The 7,355-nt window shown below is 29.2% G+C and overlaps 2 protein-coding genes across 2 annotated transcripts in view; one reads left to right on the plus strand and one right to left on the minus strand.

The window, feature by feature from the left end:
- Nucleotides 1–3,748, minus strand: part of LOC136796782 (melanocortin receptor 4-like) — a 38,003-nt gene extending 34,255 nt beyond the window's left edge. Inside the window, exon 1 of the mRNA XM_067051488.1 lies at nt 3,627–3,748. The gene's annotated coding sequence lies outside the window, so the exon portion shown is untranslated. The remainder of the gene's footprint in view (nt 1–3,626) is intronic.
- Nucleotides 1–7,355, plus strand: part of LOC112210019 (glycosyltransferase 25 family member) — a 389,701-nt gene that overhangs the window by 48,890 nt on the left and 333,456 nt on the right. The window lies entirely within an intron of this gene.

Here is a 7,355-nt window from a genome sequence, read left to right on the forward strand (position 1 = left end):
TTTTTTAATTCAAAACTGCAATTACTAAAAAAATCACAAGTAAAAGTGATTTCAGTTATGGTATAATAACTCGATATAGACGTGTGGACATTTTACTTATCTGTAGAACTCCAATAACATTTCAATATTAAAAGTTCACGTGACCATCTTCTTTTGATATGTCTAGGAAGATTATCAGCTATTGAAGAGGAAGCAAGGATAAAAACAAGTGAATGGCTAGAGAGTTTATATTGGAGGATTATTATCTGATTGGGCCAAATCGTCAACTTATGCAACATTGAGGTTATTATAGATTATTTTATTAGTGAAAAAGTGAGGAGCATTGACGATTTTGAATTGTCATTTGAATTGTGTGCTTGTGGATACAAGCAGGATTCATTGGGACATAGCTCCAACGCTCAACTACGGTATAGTAAATGAGCCTTCCAAAATTAAAGCATATGAAAATCCCTACAATATTTTAAACATAATTTTATCCCCATATGTTACCATTTCCAGATATGAGCTGGTTAAATTGGAAATTTTTGTCGTTTGTCCAGATGTAGGTAGTGCATCTGTTTGATGGGAATAGTGGAATCATATTTTAATGAATACTGTGGGGTAATTCATGCGATAACGACGAAAAACCCATCTAAAGGTGATTAGATGGAATCTGTTGGAATATATTTTAATCCTCCAGTTTCGATACCATTCTTTAAGAATTGTAGAGTTATGCTTGTCTTTTGACATTATTTCTAACTTCTGTATTCTAGTTGAGCTAATGGCACTTTAACTATATCCCGTTAATTTTTTTTTCTCTTTCCCTGAGCTACTTATATTATTTGTAAACAAGTTCATTAGTCTGTGACCTATTCAAATTATGATACAATTCTTATTTCAGATAATACGAAATTAGCTACGTATGTTCTAGTACAAGTATACGATAATATACGATGCATATTATATAGATTTTCCGTTGATTAATAAATAGATTATTTTTTTTATTGAATAACATTTTTCATTGAATTAATTAATATGAAATATTTGAATATTCGTGTTTAAAATTCGATAGCACTTTTTTTTATTACCTTTGAATAATTTATATACTAAAAATTAGGTTTGTCATTAAATTATTAAAATATAATCCGACTTTAGACCGGAAAAATATTACTATATTATTCTTTGGTAAAACTGATCAAATTCAGGATATTAAATATTTCATTTCGTTATCAGTACTAACAAAATGTATGATGTTTAATTAGTTTTTAATTAGCTTTTATTTACGTGTTGAAAATTTATGAGTTTTAATATTACAAGGACTAATAAATTTCCTGATAATTGTATTTGTTGAGCGTCTTTTTAGTCACGTTATTTATGTTAAAAAAAATAAATAAAAAAGAGGCGAGATAATAAAATACCCTGCCCTGTGACGTTCTTTTAATTAAGGGTTGATTTTTAATACATGCAACGAGCCTTGCAGCCCATTGCTAAAGGTAAGCAAACATAGATCTTCGAGCTAAATAAACTTTTTTTTTTTTCGTTTTATTAGACTGCTTTTTTTATCTTGTTCCAAGTGTTGATGTATAAAAGAATATCGTTAACTACAATAAATTTAGAATTAATTACACAAAGCATTAGGATGGAATATTTGGAAAAGATAACTAATATTAAATGTCTAAAGGAGAACTGTCTACTTTTATCAGTTTCAATAAAATGTTTATTTATTTTATAAAGGTTAGTTAGGCTTTAATTAAATATATGTATATATATCAAGAAGAAAAATCATATTTATAATTGAAAAACCGACTGCAACTAAGTTCTGCGTTTAATAAACGTTCAGGAATTTTTAAGTTGTGAAAGACAAGCCAAATCAAGTCTGCTTCTTATTCCGTTTTATTCATGGTGTTATTTGTGTCATATAACATAATTCAAATATCTTCAACAATATTATCATTAAATCACATAATAAATAACTATTACTGTTAAGTAATATGTAATGTAAAATACCAAATGAAATAAAAAATATTATTACAAGCAACATTATTCCAGCCAATGAATCAATTGTCTTTACCTGTTGATAATTTTAATTTACACATGAGTATAAACTGTTTATAAATAAATATTACTATTTTCAAAAACGCATTGAATTATAAAAACTATAAACATTTTTAAATCGCAATCGTTATATTTAGTTGTTACTGACAATTAATTTGTAAAGGACATCCTCAATACATTTTAATTAATTATCATTAAGAATGTAAAATATTTAGAACGGCTGGTTCAGTTAATCTTATTCCGTTATATCAACCGTCGATTGACTCTGGATTCAAAAACTATCCTCGGTACTACCAATCTCTATAGAAGTGAGTGCTTGATACTTCGATGAGTAGTGGTAAAAAACTGTGGATTGAGTGTGATCCTACGTATATCAACTTCTTGCGTTACCGTTTGTTGAGTATCAGTGCTTACTTTCCTAGCACTGAACCAAATCGTAGATTTTAATATTTTATTCAACTAATAAACATGGATATAACAAAAACTTAATGTTTCCTAATTAATATCAAAATACATCGCAAATACAAAAATCATTGTCGAAAACGTTTTACTTGTAAGATAATTTAGATTTTTTTTACTTGCTAATTAATGTTAATATTTAAAAATGATAATGAGAGATTTCTGATTCTCTATGATGATTTTCAGGTCTTAACTGTATATGTTTCATGTTCACGTTTTATCTATAATTTATACTAAGTAAGAGATGGTTTACTTTTGATCTATATTCATTTCCTTCGTTGGTGTTTGGTTATTGTGCTTCCTCCTTCATGATTTGTACAGCCATGATTTTCAGTAGGGAACGTCAGAGTGAATAATCATCATGTTTTGCTGAAGATGGAAACGTTGCAAGGGTAATAATCCGTAATATTTCTCAGTCATGTCTTCGTATGATTAATTGATTCAAAGAATGAGTAATGTCGTTATTAATAAGAATTTTATTGTAATATCCTGTTTATTGGGAGGTATTGTTATCAAATTTTCACTGACTGTTTTTATTTATTTTTTATTGGCAACAGTGTCAATGTTGATCTTATTGACTGTCTCTGCCTTTAACCAAATTTTTAATATGATAAAAAGCAATATTTATAGTAATTTTTTTTTCTAGTTTCGATGTGATATATTTCAGATAATCTGTATGTTATCAAAGGTAAATCCAGTCGGTCATAACATACTCGTATTTGTGTCTGGAGAAACATCTTTTGTTTTTAATAGCGTGTAATATGTGTAAATTAATGTTTGAATAATCACTTCCTTCGGAAATGGGTAGCTCATTGGTAAGGCACTGTGCTACAAACTCCAGGAATTCGGGTTCGAATCCGGCTGTGATTCGATGATCTTTGAAGATAATTATTCTCCGTTTCACTTTAGCCTTTAGTGAGGCTACAGTGGGTTCGAGAGCCTTCTAGATTGTATCCAGCCTCTTAAAATGGGTACCCTTCATAAGTTGTAGTGGTATACATTTAACTTTGTTTTTAATTATCGCTTTCTTTTTCTTTTCTATGTATTTTATAAAAAAGCGGGACGTAAACGGTAGGTCTAGAGCGAATCGACCTTAATCTGATTTATCTTCCTACTGGTTTATCTTGAAATACCTTGTACCAATATTTTTCCTTTCTCGTATTGCTCAAACGGCCAAACTATCTTCGCTGCTTATTTTGGAGAGTACCCTTCTGATCTTTTCATTTCTTAGCCAGTCTCTACTTGTATTTTCTATTACCCTGCAAACCAGAGTTGATTTCAAATTATAAATTTATTAACTACTTCTAATAAATTTATACGTTATAAGAATAATATGTATAAAATTTTATTTTGTACATCAGGCTGTTTACAATATAAATTATATTCCTTCACATGTTTTTCATTTTTGCCTCTGACTGAAGTAAAATAGGTTCCTTCTGAAGGAGTTGAGTATTATATGGAACCGTACATCATTCCGCTGTCAGTGCAACATTTTCCGGGTCAAGTATTTTACTGAAAAAACTTATCTTCAAATAAAAATATATTTAATTTTCCTCTGCGAGCACCTCTTTGTATTGTGTTAGAATATATAATAAATAATAAAATACATAGTGATGTATTTTAATACTATAATGCTTATTATTTATTGAAACAAATAATTAATACCAGTTATAACGAAATAATTATTAGAAAAATTGTACAAAAACTATGCACAATATAAATTAGTAGTGGTACATTTAGTTGAAATTCTTGGAAGGTTTTTAATTCCTATTTTAAATCAGGTACTAGTCACTGATCAGGTTCTAGGAGACAAGGTTCCAAAAGAAATATTGAACGGTTTGATTATGAATTCTACTGCTATAGTATTGAAGAATAATGATTGGCTAGAAATATTAGCCACAACATAGGAAAGTAGGTTGTTATTATGAAAACTGTGATTAAACTGTGAAGAAATAAAGGAGATGTCAATGGTAAAGGGAAAAGATTACAATATGTAGAAAATGAAAGAATCTAGAGTAGACGTTTTACCAGTGAGTAAGAATAATGATGAAATTAAGTATGTGTGGATGGTGTCCTGGTCTGAAGTTAATCATTTTCTAGCTTAAATTTTTAATTCTGGTGGTGAATATCCATATAAAATACTTTACAACCAGACTTTTAAACATTAGAATAACGTAAGAATACTTAGAACTTGTTGTTCTAAACAGATAATTCCCAAATGAAACAGATAAATTTGTCAAAATGACCGCAAGTTATTCCGCTTTTAAATAGAATTTTGAAGTGCATACAATTTTAGCTAATCTTTTGATTGCAATGCTTAAGATTTGTTCTGAACACTTTCATACAGATTATCAATGTGAATATAGCCACAATAGCCACATCAGACCAGATAATTGCTGCTTGGAAATTCCTTGAATAAATGGACTGAACACGAACATCCTTATGCTCTTTATCGACTTCAAGCAAGCCTTTGATTAGGTTAACATGGTCATGATTACGATATGTATTACCTTGATAGTTTTAAAAACTCTACTCAACTTATTAATATGACAAAAAATGATAATGTTTCGAACTCAGAAAAATTTTCTCGTTGGCCACCGCATTGGGAGAAAGATGCGATTTCTTCCCAGCTGGACTTAATCCATTGCTCCACATGGTACATTGGCCTACTGTTCACACCAGATTCTTGATTTTGGAGGTGACATCGTGACTTTAGCAAAAAAATGATAAAAAAAGTGACTCGATCAATAAAAGAATAATGAGTGAAGGTAAGGCCCTGTGAAATCGATGAAATCTAATTAGCTAAACACAATTAATTTAATGGCGATATAATTTTTGAATGTATTTAAAAATAAGCATTATCAATAAATTCCACTTACTTGTACAGTTTAGAACGTGTTACCATCGATTTTTTATAACCTACAAGAAATCTTAAGATAATAATTCAGAATATGACAACTGTTGACATTCATTCATAGCGGTATGAATAGGATTCTAAAAAGGTGCTGTATGAGAGATCTCCTTTTAGGAAAGGGCGCTGCGGAATAACGGCTCTTGTCGTGTCTGACATGCTATTATTTTCGTATGTAGTCAGATAATTTGCTGGCTGTCAGTTTTGTATTTGAAAGGCGAGAATACTAAAATATGGGAAAACAATGTAAGTGAGCGAAACTTTTGGGTGATAAACTAAAACCTTTTAGCATAACTTGTGCGATCATGAAACAGTCATTAAGGGTTTTAGTATTGTTTCGTGTTTCATGGTTTAAACAGCACTTAATCACAGCTATTATTTTCTTTTTTCAAACTGCGCCCTTTAGTGCAAACTGACTCACAAGTTTTTAACTATTCTCCCATGAAAGGGGGAAATGATTAATCTATTTCCCTTTAAAGTTTCTTTATTATTATGTTTCTTAAATATTAGATTTAAAAGTAGAAATGCAAGAATGCCTTTTTAGTTCTCGTGACCAAATTATTATTCCTGATCAAAAAATATACAAACGTATAAAAAGTAATACTTTCACTCTAATATGAACTTTCTTTTAGCTTAAAATAAATATAGAACATATGATAACTGATAAATTAAACTTTTTTTTTTTAAGAATTAAAATTTATCATCTTTAAGTTAAATATATGGGAACTCATAATTGTTTTTCCTACCTGTATATTAAAGTGGCGAATTGGAGGCATGGAATTTTAAAATTATAATAAAATGCCCAGAAATAAATAACAAGAATTATGTTGCGTAAAAAAAAAATGCACTTTTTTTTTTATCTTAATAGCAAATGCATTTCATTATTAATTACTATTTATTTTATTACTTTCCTGATACAAATTTTAAATAAGTATGAAGATTCTTTCAAATCTTAAGTAAATATTTTATTACTATCATGTTTTTGGCTTTATGAAACCTTTCGAACTGGTTTAAGATGATTTTTGCATTTAAGTTTTGTTTCTGTAGAAAGGGGTTCCTCTTCTGTGTTTTACCAGTGCAATAGTCCGTGCTTTGAAATCAGGACTCTCTAACTTCATGGAAATAAACCGTCATATTGTAATAGTCCTGTCTCTGACCACTGACCACGGAAAACCCACTTACACTCCCGAAGGATTTGTACTGCACGAGCTAAAGTGGAATACAATCAGTCTCTGGACTATTGGAATTGTATTTCAAGTTGGAATAGCAATACAGTAATCTATTTGTATATGTATCATTTATACCGGTAAAGGATGATTGTTTATTATTAACATCACTAGCTATAAGATTTAACCATGTTTAGCTCGAAAACAATAATTAAATTACTATTTAATAAAGATTACGGGGTTCATTAAGTGTACTGTTTAGAGGAATTGTAATATTGAAAATTCTAATCATTTAAGATATTCTTATGAAATTCTTAATGAATAACAAGTAATTAGTCTTACCAAGCATTTGGTTCCCCCCTAAGGTAATTTTTTCATTATTTAAAAAAAAAAATTGCAGTTTTAAAACTAATTAAAAACTGATAAAAGTTCTCATTTAATTTTTAAACTTAGATTTAGATTAGAGTAATCCATTTATGTTGCATGAAATTCTAATTAACAATAATTTGATTGTATCAAATTGATTTACTGAAAAGCTAAAATCAGTCTGCTGACGTTTGTAATCCTCCAGATTTGGTGCTTCATTAGTATGCCTAAATTAGATCATTAGCTACGACAAAATTGTGATTGGTTGATCGATGATTCTTTTCTAAATTAAGTGGCTATCTGAAGTAATACAAGCACGTTGCATTGTGGATTAAATACGTTTAGATTTAAATGTGAAATAGATTCTTGAAGTATAAAAAATTTGGTTGATTATGTACCTTGTATACACATTACACACA

Source organism: Halyomorpha halys, unplaced genomic scaffold (genome assembly GCF_000696795.3).
Source record: "Halyomorpha halys isolate HHAL.00 unplaced genomic scaffold, Hhal_1.1 Scaffold940.1, whole genome shotgun sequence".
Classification (NCBI taxonomy): domain Eukaryota; kingdom Metazoa; phylum Arthropoda; class Insecta; order Hemiptera; family Pentatomidae; genus Halyomorpha; species Halyomorpha halys.